This window comes from Pan troglodytes, chromosome 20 (genome assembly GCF_028858775.2).
Source record: "Pan troglodytes isolate AG18354 chromosome 20, NHGRI_mPanTro3-v2.0_pri, whole genome shotgun sequence".
NCBI lineage: Eukaryota > Metazoa > Chordata > Mammalia > Primates > Hominidae > Pan > Pan troglodytes.
Genome location: NC_072418.2, coordinates 46,024,565 through 46,039,153, shown reverse-complemented (window position 1 = coordinate 46,039,153; position 14,589 = coordinate 46,024,565).

The following is a 14,589-nucleotide window of genomic DNA, read 5'->3' as shown; positions in this document are numbered from 1 at the left end:
TTAAGTGTGTATCAATAGAAACTTCCAAAACTGAAACAGCAAAGTTTAACAAGAGTGAGAAAAAGAGGAACAACATATTCAGCTTCATATTCAATATTTTATATTAACAATAGCATATTTTATATTCTGTAGTTTTATTTTATATTGTGTAGCCTAAAAAGCTGTAACATACACATAATGGGAATACTGATGGTTCCTAGGACCAGGTGGAGCTGGCCAGGTGGGTGCTGTCTGATTTACTGCCTGTTTCATGCACACCTGTGTATTCATAATAACAACATTGTCATAAGGTGGGGTACTTCAGGTGGGGAGATGCATGAGCCACTGCTGCCTCACTTGGATTCGTCTCAATTTAAAGAAAGTTAATCAAACTCTAATTGTTTGACCCTGCTCAATTCACAGTACACCAATATTGCTGCTTGATTCACACTTCAGAAGTCTGTGCATCTCCCACACAGAGCAGGTGGCCCCATGGCCTCTGAGCCCTCAGATCATCATGCATCCATCTATGTTTTGACACACAGACCTGCTGTGGGCTTTTAAGGACTTGGATTGGCTGAGAGGTGGGAGATGTCAACTCTGATTGGAAAATGCTCGTGGAGAAATCAATGGTGCCACACAGGGGAATCTTCGCTGTTATCTGCACAGCGAATTGGCCGAAGCCCTATGTCACAGCAACTTTGCGGAGGATGAGGAGGCTGTGGTCTTAACCTGTGAAACTGAGACTCATGGCACAATCTACATGTGGTGGGTAAATGGTCATAGGCTCACACTCAGTCCCAGGCTAAAGATGTCCAATGATAACAGGATCCTTGCTCTACTCAGTGTCACAAGGAGTGACACAGGACTCTATGAATGTCAAAGGAAGAATGCAGTGAGTACCAGCCACAGTGACCCAGTCACCTGGATGTTCTCCGTGAGTATCCTCTTTTCCTTCATGGACAAGGCTGCCAGCCCAAATCCACATAACCCGAGGCCAGGTCTCTCAGTCCCTCTCAGGTCCAACTATGAAGACACTTACCCCTGGACCCCCAAGCTGGCCATGACTTCCTGTCCCAGGCAAACCTGTGTAGGCCCAGGAAGGGAGGGTCTTCTCTGGTCTTAGGAGACTCTGGTTCCACAACTTGTGATGGGAGAAACAGGTGAATGTCTTAGACTCCTCCAGTTCAGTGAACACAGAGGAAGTTTGGCTGGGACTTTGGGGTTGTGACTTGGCAAAAAGGAACACTGTGTCCCTTTCACAGACCAGGAGCTTCCCATTCCCTCTGATAACATTACCTGTGACTTTATTCTCTTTGCTCCAGATGGCCCAGATGAACCCACAACTTATTCTTCAGACACCTATTACTATCCAGGGTCAAACCTCAACCTCTCCTGCCTCATGGGCTCTAACCCATCAGCAGAGTATCCTTGGCTGCTGAATGGGAATAACCAGCAAATGGGACAAGAGCTCTTTATCCCCCAAGTCACTACTGAGAATAGTGGAGACTATCTGTGTTATGTCCATAACCCAGTCACTAATGGCAAAATCTTCGCAACCAAGAAAATCACAGTACCTGGTAAGAGGATCGCTGGAGCAATGGCAATATTCTTTCAGGTGAAGCCTATCTGGCTTTCCAAGAAAGATACAGGAAGACATTTTTATTCTCAGCCTGTGTCCCATGCACAAAATAAATCCCAAATTTTTCTCCTGAACCCTCCCAATTCATATCTACAGATTCTCTTCCCTTTGTTTTCTGGATTTCTGGTGGATGACCTTGAGTCCAGCCTGAGAAATGTAGGGAAATGGCTTTATCAGCCCCAAGCCCTATGCAGTGTAAGGGCCTTCACAGAGGGAGAAAGAGGAGGGTCCTCATGGTCAAGCTGTTTCCGTCACCAAAACATCCCTTCTGTCTCCTTTGTGTGTGTCTGTGTCTGTGTGTGTGTACTCCATGAGCTGCGATGAACATCAGAGGCTTCAAAACAAGCCCACACTTTTCCCAAATGAGAGGAGGAAGCCCCTTGGTGAGGGAGAAGCAGCTCAGACTCTGCTCCCTGCATTGCTGTGGTCTCACCAAGTGACCGACCCTGCCCTGACTCCACTCGGGCTGGGGCTAGGGCATGTGGATAAGGTGCCTGGGTGGCCTGTTCTGAATCTGGCTAAATCGAGCGGCCAGTAGAAGCCAAGCCTCCCATGGGTAAGGCTTTAAAAAATGGGAATAGGGCTGTGTCCTGGCTCTGAAGTCACTGCCTGTCTGAGTCTGTGGACACAGCTCTGGGAACACAGCACAGAGGACAGTGAGTGATGTACACTTGGAGAAATAGGGAGATTAACTCACAGAAGCTCTCTATGGCAGGGAAGGAACAGTGACAAAAAGTGTGTACTTATAGAGAGGGTAAGAGTACCAGACACTATATATCTAAGACTTACCGTTAACTGTTTCTAAGCATGGAGTTTAGTGTTGTGTTACTAACAACACTATCCATTTCCAGAGCTTTTTTTTATCCCAGTATACTAAACCTCTGAACCCAATAAATGATAACTCTCATTCCTTCTCCCCTTAATCTGTGGTAATCACCATTCTAGTATCTGTCCCTATGTAACTGACTATTCTAACTAAGTTACATAAATGGAAGTATATAATAATTATGCTTTTGTGTCTGGCTTATTTCCTCTCACATAATGTCTTCAAGGTTCATCCATTTTGCACCATGTGTCAAAATATCATCCCTTGCTAAGATTGAAGAACATTCCAAAGTATGGATATACCTTTTTGTTCATCCACTTATCTTTCAATAGACTTTTCAGTTGTTTCCATCCATTGGCTATTGTGTGATGCTGCTGTGAACATCAGTGTACGAATATCTGTTCAAATATTTTTCAATACTTTTGGCTGTATGTCCAGAAGTAGAATTGCTGGTTCAAGTGGTAATGCTTTATTTTTTTAAGAATCTGACATACTGTTTTCTTTTCTGTTGTTGATGTTGAGACACGGTCTTGCTCTGTCACCCAGACTGGAGTGCAATGGTGCAATCTTGGCTCACTGCAACCTCCACCTCCAAGGTTCAAGTGATTCTCATGCCTCAGCCTCCTGAGTAGCTGGGATTACAGGCGCATGCCACCATACCCAGCTAATTTTTGTACTTTTAGTAGAGATGGGGTTTCACCACGCTTGCCGGGATGTTCTCAAACTCCTGACCTCAAGAGATCCACCCATCTCGGCTCCCAAAGTGCTGGGATTACAGGCATGAGCTGGCCATGCCATGCCACTTTTTCCACAGTGGCTATAACATTTTCCATTCCCATCAGCAATACACAAAGAGCTTCAATGTTTCTGCGTACTTGAAAACACTTGTTTTGTGATGTTATTGTTCATGTTGTTTTTATCAAAGCCATCCTAATGTGTGTGAGGTCGTGTATCGCTGAGGTTTTGCTTTGCGTATCTCTAAATATTAGTAATATTGATAATCCTTTCATGTCCTCATTGGCCATTTGTATATCTTCTTTAATAAAATCTCTATTTTAGTCGTTTGCCCATTTTTAATTGGGCTTTTGTTTTTTTGCTGTTTTTGATTTGTAGTGTTCTTCATGTATTCTGGAAATTAATCCCTTATCAGATATATGATTTGCAGAAATTTTCCCTATGTCATAGTTTGCCTTTATACATTTTTGATAATGGCCTTTGATATATAAAAGTTTTTAATTTTCATGAAGTCCAATTTATCCCTTTTTTGTTGCCTATGCTTTTGTAGTTATAACTAATAAATCATTCTGAAATTCAATATCATGAAGCTTTTTCCTTATGTTTTCTTCTGAGAGTCTGGTAGTCTTCACTCTTCCATTTATGTCTTTGATCCATTGTGGGTTCATTTTTTCGTATATGGTGTGAGGTAAAGGTTCATTTCATACTTGTCCATGGATAGCCAGCTTTCCTGGTATCACTTGTTAAAAAGACTGTCCTTTCCCCATGGAATGGTCTTGGCACTCTTGACAAAAATCATTTGGCCATGTATGCTAGCTTTCTTTCTGGGTTCTCTATTCTATGCCACTAGTTTCCATGTCCTCTTTTATGCCAGTACCACACTGTATTGATTACTGTAGCTTTGCAGTGGATGCTGAAATTGAAAGTGTGAATCCTCCAGCTTCCTTTTTCCTTTTTGAGATTGAAGTTTTTAATTCCATCTTGGACATGCTGCACTCAGATATTTTTGAAGGTTTTTGGATGTGAGAAAGGCTGATTGCTATTTGCTACAACTTTAGAACTTTTCACCTTTTCATAGCTGCATCTTTCTATCGGTGTCTCAGTTGTGGCAGCCATGAATGGCCTCCATGGCAGGGACTTGACTGACAGAGGGCCCAGGTCAGGGCATTCCAAATTCACCTTATATATGATAAGTCTATCGTGTATATACTTATTTATATATGATAAAATTGGCATTTATATTACATATGTGGATTTTATATATAAATGGCCTAGTGTTTATGTGTTACCTTTTTCATAGATATAGAAATATGTACATATTTTAAATTGTTACATATTCTATATTTTTAGATTATTATATATTGTATATAAATCTATAGAGAGAAATATGTATATGCTTTTTCAATATATATAGAAAAAGAGAACACATAAAACACTAGGAGGCTGTGGACACAGCACATGGGCCACAGCACAGAGGACAGTGGGTGACACACACTTGGAGAAATAGGGAGATTTGGCCATGGGAACTCTGCATGGGAAGGAAGGGGCAGTGACAAAAAGTGTGTATTTATAGAGAGGTTAAGACTACCAGACACTACATATATATATAACATATGTCAATTTTATTATATGTAAATGTCCTGGTGTTCTATGTGTTACGTCTTTTTCCATATACATATATGGAACATATGTATATGTTTTACATTACTATACATTTTATATTACACATTTTATCATATATATTACATATAAATAAGTATATGGAAATATATATTTTTTTCTATACACATGAAAAAAGAGGTAACACATAAAACACTAGGACATGGTTACTGGCTACATGTGGGAGAGACAGAAAAAAGCTAAGTGCAAAAAAATCAAGCTTGGTATGTTAGTTTATGCCCACTGAGATGCATCCAAGATGAGATTAGACATGCAGGATAATTTATTAGGAAAAATGCCTGTGAGGGAAAGTGGGGCAGGCATGAAAAAAGTCTGTTGAGCTTTGGGACCACCATGCAAATCTGGTTCATGTGAAGGCGAAAGAGAAAGAAGATTTAGCTACAGTTCAAAGAAAGCATGGCAAGACTGATGGGGAGTCTTCCCCCCAGTCACCCAGGAGAATAAAACAGAGGCTCATAGAACTGGGCTTGCTTTCATATCCCTGCTGGGAGCTTCAGGAAAGTGAGGACTCTATGCAAAGTAGGTTGTCAGTTTGGAAGGCACTGATTTGGGCCTTCTGTCAATCAAGTCCATTGATTATTATTAATCAATTACTAGCTGGGAGTGCTGGAATTACCTAGGGAAATTTTTCAACATACATAGCCTATACTTTCTCGGTCCTATTCATTAATGTGCTCCATCAAGAACTCAGTAATCCTCTGGAGAAACACAAGCTGCCATGGAGACCTGACAGAGTCTATTTCATGCCTACCACAACTGACACACTGAGAAAAAGATGCAACCATGAAAGGGTACAAATTTCTAATGACACAGAAAATAGCAGTCAGCCTTTCTCACATCATAAAGCCTTCAAAAATATCTGAGTGAAGCATGCTCAGGATGAAATTGACAGAAGACTGATCACTAACCTAGAAACATGTTGACAGATTAAAAAACTGCAAGAATATAGTTGGCTAATCATCTACCAGCAACCCTCCCACAAAATTAATGTAATCCCCGAAGGGACGAATAGAAACTACTTCATACTTAGTGATGGTTCCTAAGGTACCACACTGTAAAATAACATCACCTTTATTCCTTCTCTTCTTTTCTTTCCATGACAGATACTTCAGTACAAGGAAGTTCTCCTGGCCTTTCAAGTAGAGCCACTGTCAGCATCATGATTGAAGTACTGGCCAGTGTGGCTCCGATCTAGCAGCCCTGGTGTAGTTTATTTCAGGAAGACTGGCAGGTATGATGGCCTTTGGTTTTGTCCTGTTTCCTGCAGGGCTGACTGCCTTGCTTGGGAGAGAGAAAGGATTTCTTTGCCAGTATTTGGGACTGGACCTCCTCCTCCTCTCACTAAACTCCTGCTTCTCAGCACTTATTCCTGCAGGTCTCTTCTCCCCTGTTCTTCATGCTCCCTGTACCCCACTGTCTCCTACAAATGATTATCCTCAGCCTCTGCTCATTTGTTTGCCGGATTCAATACCTTATAAAACCCTCTTTATCCTTTTGTTTAACATCTCTCACTTGTGTCATTCTCTCCATTCCCACAACCTCAACAACTGCTAGAGGTACTGCTTGACTTATCTCCAGTCTTTGAAATCTTCCTTGTGTATGACTGCCTTATTACCTTCCTAAATTCTAGTTAACTCACCTATTCAAAAACCTTCAGGGATCTACTCTTGCCTATTTGATAAGTTCACATTTCTTCTCTTTACTAATTTTTATTGCTTCCATTACCTCTATTCCCTAGTATAATTCCTCCATTCTAATAAAATCTGTCTTTCTACACATCCCTTCCCCTCCACCTGATATACACATAGAAGGCTTAGTTCCAATGCAATGGCTAAAAACAGGGTGATCTCCCATCTACCATCTGCATTATGGGCTTACCCATACCCTTCATCACAAGCAACCTCTGACCTCCCAGAGAACAATGACTCTAGCATTAATGTGTAAACCTGAGACTCAGAACACAACCTACATGTGATTGAAAACATTTTCCTGATGATCAACTCATATGTCCATGAAAGATACAGAAATGAAGAAGGCAAGGTTTCTACCCCAAGGAACATAAAGCCTAAGATAGATGATAAGACCAGAAAAATAATTATAATACCAAAATAGAAAAAAGTGAATGCCAAAAGAAATCAGAGAAATCTGAGGGGAAATACAGCTACACATTGGAATCACCGGAAAACGTTTTTCTAAATGGATGCCCAAGCCCCACCCATAGGATCCAATTTAATGGTCTAAAGTGAGACTCAGACATTGGTAATTTTTAAGTCTTCCCAGATGTTACTAATGTGTAACCAGGATAAAGAACAGCTGTTCTAATAGGAAAACTGAGACCCAAATTCATGATTATTAGCTGGGAGTATTGGAATTATCTAGGGAAATTTTTCAGCATACATAAGCCTATACTTTCTTGGCCCTATCCATTAATGGCCTCCCCCAAGAACTCAGTAATCCTGTTGAGAGACACAAGCTACAGGGAAAAGCCACTTTATTTGATATGTAAAATTATGTGAAAAGCATTTTCAAATCATAAGTGGTAAAGGATGCTAAACCTTCTCTATGTTATATTTATGGATATGTTACTGATATGATTGTTCCAGAAATTGTATGAGATTCCTAGAAATTAAATATGTTATCAGCCATAATGTCATATACCACAGAAATAACTAACTTTTTATGTGAGCTGTGTTATCATAATGAATTCTCATCAGAGTTTTAACCATAGTCATCTAAAATCTTTGTCATTCACAGACGTTGTTTTATTCTTCCTCAAACCATTTCCAGTCAGCTACAGTCCAAAATTGCTTCCTTTTCAAGGAGATTTATGGAAAAGATGCTGACAAGTACTCTTTAGTACAAGTTTCTGATAACTTTCACATTATACCACTGGACTGTCAAAAACTTCCAAAACTTTAACAAACAGGCTGATATCTTCGTAAAATTCTCAGCCTACCAAGCAGGAAAAACATTGATTTCATTGAAAAAATTGATAATAATGAGGATAATGTTTTTATGATTTTTATTTGAAAATTTGCTGATTCTTTAAATGGTTTGTTTTCTAGATTTATGGAATTTTTTTCTTTTAATCTATCTATAGCTTATAGCAGTTCAATAAACTATACTTCTGTGAGTGATAATTGAAACATTTACTTTTGCAGTCTACCTGACTGCCCCAGAATTGGGCAACTATTCATGAGTATTGATATGTTTATGGTAATACAGATATTTGCACAAGTACAGTAACAATCTGCTCTCTTTTTAACAGGACACATTTGAAACCGTTGGTTATATTACTAAGGCTTTGACTGGGATGTTATATTTAAAATACAGATAGAATGAACCAATATGAGCTGCAGGCAAAGTCTGAAGTCAGCCTTGGTTTGTCTTCCTATTCGCAAGAGGTTTGTAAATGTTTCATCTCAGACTCCTTATACAAACTTACAGCAAAGAAAATTTGAAAAGAGACCCTACATGGTCCATTGCTACTCTTGCTGCACTTATGTAAAGAATCAGACCATGTTTGAAGAAACTCAACCTATTTTGCAAACAAACTTATTCTACTGAAATTATCATTGGTAAAACTAGAGATGCCCATAGAGAGAAAAATTATGTGGAAAATAAAAACTGTAGTACACCTGTTATGAGATTGCAGCTCTGTTCATTGTTTCTGTGTTTTTATTATCCACCTGTAGACTAGACATTACCCTGAATTCTATTAGTTCCTCCAATTCCATTTTCTCCCATGGAATCACTAAGAGCAAGACCCACTCTGTTCCAGAAGCCCTATAAGCTGGAGGTGGACAACTCAATGTAAATTTCATGGGAAAACCCTTGTACCTGAAGCGTGAGCCACTCAGAACTCACCAACATTTTCGACACCATAACAACAGATGTTCAAACTGTAAACCAGGACAACAAGTTGATGACTTCACACTCTGGACATTTCTTCCCAAGATGTCAGAACAAGACTCCCCATCATGATGAGGCTCTCACCCCTCTTAACTGTCCTTGCTCATGCCTGCCTCTTTCACTTGGCAGGATATGCAGTCATTAGAATTTCACAGTAGTAGCTTCTGAGGGTAACAACAGAGTGTCAGATATGTCATCTCAACCTCAAACTTTTACATAACATCTCAGGGGGAAATGTGGCTCTCTCCACCTTGCATACAGGGCTCCCAATAGAAATGAATGCAGAGATATTGCCTGTGTGTTTGCAGAGAAGATGGTTTCTGTAAAGAGTAGGAAAGCTGAAATTATAGTAGAGTCCCCTTTAAATCCACATTGTGTGGATGGCTCTCATGATTTCCTAAGAGATACATTGTAAAACGTGACAGTAATACTGATTCTAGCAGAATAAAACATGTACCACATTTGCTAACACTGTTCTCTTAAAATAATTTTAAAAGAATGGGGTGGGCCCTCCCATGTGTCCAGGCCAGGTCTCTGAACACAATCCTCCATCTGCAGTAACAATGCCTAAGAAGATGACATGGACTTGGTCCTGATATGCAGCCATTCCTGTATACCCTTCCCCTGCTGCAGGGCTGTACCAGCCCAGGGCCCAAATCTTCAGCTGCAGAGCTGAGACAGATCATGGGATACCCAGCAGCACTTACCTTCTTCCAGTCCACTGCAGTGGCTACCGGCATGGCCCATTTATCCCTGAGGACACCCATCTGCTGACCCATAGTTTCTAAGAGTCAGACTTTCCTGGCTTCTCTGAGTCCCAGCTACCTTCACTCTGCTGAACCCTTCTCCTCCCCACAGGTGTCATTGCCTTAGCAGACACCTCTTTCAGCTGCAGCTAACAGGTAAGATAAGACCCAGACCCCAGAGGATAAACAAGGATTTCAAAACCTACTGTGTCCAATGGAGATGCCCACTTGTGGGCGGCAAGCCACCCAGGTGACGAGGCAAGAGACTGAGGGCACGAGCCGTTCCAGTATAATAAAATATAAAAGAAGAATAGTTATACCAGATATAGATCTTAGATATGATTATATATGAATATCATTAATCATTAGTTGGTAGCAATTGCTCTTTATTCCAATATTATAATAATCCTTGGTCTATAATCATAACCTAGGAAAAGCCAGGCCATACAGAGATAGGAGCTGGGGAGACATAGTGAGAAGTGACCAGAAGACAAGAGTTCGAGCCTCTGTTATGCCCAGACAGGGCCACTAGAGGGCTCCTTGGTCTAGCGGTAACGCCAGCGTCTGGGAAGATGCCCATTGCCAAGCGGACCATGGTCTAGTGGTAGCCTCAGTGTCAAGGAAAAACACCTGCTACTTAGCAGACCGGGAAAGCGAGTCTCCCTTTTCCTGGGGGAGTTTAGAGAAGACTCCACTCCTCCACCTCTTGTGGAGTGCCTGACATTAGTCAAGTCCACCCGCAGTTATCCAGAGGCCTGACCATCTCCCTGTCATGCTGTGCTTCAGTGGTCACGCTCCTAGTCCACCTTCATGTTCCATCCTGTACACGTGGCTCTGCCGTTTAGTTAGCAGTAGCAAACTAGTGAAAGTACTAAAAGTCTCTAATAAGCAGAAATAATGCTGTAAGCTCTCTATTTCTCCTCTCTCTCTCTGCCTTGGCTGCCAGGCAGGGAAGGGCCCCTTCTCCAGTGGACACGTGACACATGTGGCCTTACCTATCATTGGAGATGGCTCATACTCCTTATCCTGCCCCTTTGTCTTGTATCCAATAAATATCAGCGAAGCCTGGCATTCGGGGCCACTACCGGTCTCCGCATCTTGGTGGTAGTTGTCCCCCAGGCCCAGTTGTCTTTTCTTTTATCTCTTTGCCTTGTGTCTTTATTTCTACAATTTCTCATCTCCGCACACAGGGAGAAAAACCCACCGACCCTGTGGGGCTGGTCCCTACACCCACTGTACAGAGACATAAAGAAGTTGAGATGTATATAACTCCCCCAACAACATTGTATCTGAAAACAATATCCTCTCTGCCCCTCATCGTGGAATTCACTGTCTCTCACCACGTGGGCAGGTGCTTCCAGGGTCTCACAATTCTCCCACAATAGGCAATGCACACTTTAACACAGCACTTCAGCAAATAAAGTGGTGACAGTTTACCTACTTAGATTAAGTTTCTTAAAAGGTTCTCCCAAATTTCCCCCTGAAGAAGACAGAAAAGACTTTCCCAATTGTGAAACATTGGCTTCCCCACCTTTTAAAAATGGACACCTGAATAGCCAAAACAATCTTGCCAAAATAAATTGTAGGACTTGAACTTTCTTATTTGAAATCTCACAAAGGAGTACAATTATTAAAACAGAAGGTGCTGGCAAAAGAATAGACATAAAGAAAAATGGGATAGAATTGAGAGTCTAGAAATAAACCCTGACACTTATGGTCAATTACTCTTTGAAGAGGGTGTCAAGACAATTTAATGGATGAACAATTCTCCTTTCAAATGATAGTGCAGAAACAACTAGATAACCACATGCAAAACAGTGAATTTAGGTAACTCTAGCTCCTACCATATCAAACAATTCTCTAAAAAATTCATCAGTGAGTTAAATATCAGACTTATAACCATAAAAACATCTTAAAATAGACATAGAGGTAAATATTGATGACCTCAAATGTGCAATGGATTCTTAGATATGATACAAAAGCATGAGAAACAAGAAAAAAAGATAAATTGGGCTTTATCAAGATGTGAGCTGTATGTACATCAAAGGAAATTATCAAGAAAATAATTAATAGACACAGAATGAGAGAAAATATTTGCAAACCACATCAAGAAGGACATGAAAGGATACTCAACATCATTAGTCACTAGGAAAATACAAAGTCAAAGCTGCAATGAGACACCACATCACACCTACAAAACTGGCTACCGTTCTTTTAAAATGTTAAATAACAAGTTGCAGCATTATGTAGAATTTGGAATCCTCATATATTGCTGGTGAGAATATAAAAAGGTACAGCCCCTAGGAGAAAAAGTTTTGCTTTTCCTCAAAAAGCTAATCATGGAATTCTCATTTGACCCAACATTTATTCCTAGGTGTATACCCAAGGAATTAAATCCAGGGACTCAAACAGGTACTTGAATGGGAATGTTGATTGCAGCATTATTCAAGAGATAAAATATGAAAACAACCCAAGTGCTCACCAACACATGAATAAATAAATATGGTGACACACACAACAGAATGTTAATCTGCCATAAAGAGGAATGAAGCTCTGACACCCTCTGGAACATGCATGGACTTTGGAAACATTATGCTAAGTGAAATGTGTCAGAAACAAAATAACATAATTGTATAATTCCATTTATGTGAAACACCAAGAATAGGCAAATTCATAGGGACAGAGTAGAGATGATCAAAGTCTAGGGTGGAACATACAGGGAGGTATTGTTTGAAAGATACAAAGCTTCAGTTTAAAATGACAAAAATTTTCTAGGAAAAATAGTGGTGATGGTAATTTAACACTGTGTATGTGGTTAATTTCACTTGATTTTGGATTTTACAGTGGTTAAAATAGCACATTATTCACAGAACTGTGAAAAATAGATTTCTATTATTTAATTCACCCAGGTTAAGGTGTTTGTTATGGCAGCTGAAGCCCATGAATACATCATCTGACCCAGTGTTTCAATGAAAGGCATCAGATTTTCAATCAAGTTAGTTGGAAGCTCCTGTCCCCAGCAGAACCAGAGGCCCCAAAACAAGAGCTCCAGTAGGGGCCCAACCAGCACAGGTCCCATAGGACAGCCTCAATGTCAGGCCCTGGATGGCATGTGAGGCTACAATGATACAACCACAATGTGAAAATGTAAGTATTTTTAATACTTACACACACTAGGGAGCACTCAGCACACCTGGAGACCACAGAGGTCAGTGAGCACAGGCAGGGAGGAAAGAGACCGGTAAGCCAATGGCTTTATTAAGTCCAGGGTGTTATCTGACAGGTTTCCAGCAGGGAGCTTTAATGGATGTGTAGAAAGCAAGCAGCAAACACTGGGACCAGGAGCTCAGGCTGTGACTGAGAGGTGGTCACTTTAAATGTGAGGGCGAATGTCAGAATTATCAGTTTAAAGAAAGCAGCTGGAGAGAGGGGAGCCCAGCACACCAAGCAGGAGAGATGCCTCTAAGATTTTATCTCTGGACACCAACTGGAGCCACTTGAACCAGATACAGTATTGAAAACTGCCATGGTGACCAAGCCCTGCCTCTGATTTGAGGCAAATAAACTTACACCTTAAAAAATGAATGCCAAGGCAACATGACGCTATGAGCATCATGACATCCAGGGACACCAGAAGGGTGTGATACTGTGCCCTGGAGTCAGAATCCTGGGTTCTGGTCCCTGGGAGTGAGAAAATGAAAATGACTTGTCCCTGCCCCTCAACATTGATCTTCCCACCCTGCTGCTCCCTCTTCTGCTCCCAAGCCCATGTCCACTGCTCAGCCCCAGACATCACTGCCCCCAGGGTATACACAGTGCCGCCTACTGCACACAAACACAAACTCACAGAAGGTGACAAAAATCTGTGTTTGGGACATCTGATTGTGAAAGAGGGAGAACAGTGAACGTAGAGCCACAGAGACTGGGACTCACGGGGCTGGAAGGTGAAGGAGCTGTAACATAACATATGTGTGACCTCGTGTGAAGTGTGCAGATCCACATGGAATAAAACATGCAGCCTGGCCTGGGATTGCTGCCGTTCACACTTCCATCCCTGTCCACAAGAGGGCGACAGAGTCCCTTCCAGCCTGGAGCCTTCCCAGAGGATGCCAACCTCCCTCAGCGGAATCCATAACCCAGCAGGGTCCACCCTCACCAGCGTCGCTGCGGCCCAAGTCCTCAGCGCGCCCTCCATGTTCCCCACAGGGACTCTGTCAGCTGCTCCCTGCCTTGGCGGCCGCCAACCTAACACCACTCCCTCTGCAGGGAGCTCCAGCTCCACACACCTGCTCCTTCCCTGGGCCCAGCTAAAGGCATCTCCCAGGGCAGCGCTGCTACACGCGACGCCACACTGGGAGCTTTCCCCTCCTGACCTCCCTCCATCCTCATCAACTCTTTCTGTCACTGCTCCCTAAATGCCTGCCCCTGCTCCATCTGTCCTGTCCTCTGGGGCATCGCAGGCCAAGCCTAGCGCTGACACAAAACAGCGGCTGCCTGAGGGCCCACAGCCTCCCCGGGAATCAGCCAGGCACCCTGTGTCCTGCCTGCCCGCTGCACCCTGGGGGCTCAGAGCGCGTGTGATGGTCACACACAGGCACCATCCGGGATGGGGCCACCTGCCCCCAGCTGTCCCTTGGGAAGACAGACCTCTCCTGTGTGCTTGCTGGGAGAAGGGGGGTGTTATTGCTCTTTGCTCTCAGAACACAACTCACCCCCACACGCCCTCTCAGGTGTGAGCAACGTCCCTCCAGACAGGCTCTCTGGCCAATGCCTGTTCCTCCTCTACATACAGCAGCTTGGCCAGGTCAAAATCCTCAGGACAGACCCCTGGGTATGTCAGCACATGGAGGGCTGAGCCCATCATGGCCACGGAGTAAGTCGGGGTGAATCTCTCCAGCTCTGAACCCCTGCTCTGTCCCAGGCTCCCCCTCCTGCGTCTCAACGAGCCATGTCCCGCGGGGTTCCTGGGTAACTCCCCACTTCCTCCTGCACCACCACGGGGAAGGTGTGGTGACCACAGGACAATCAGCTCGGCAGAGAAGAGAGGACATCAAAGATGGTCAGGAAGA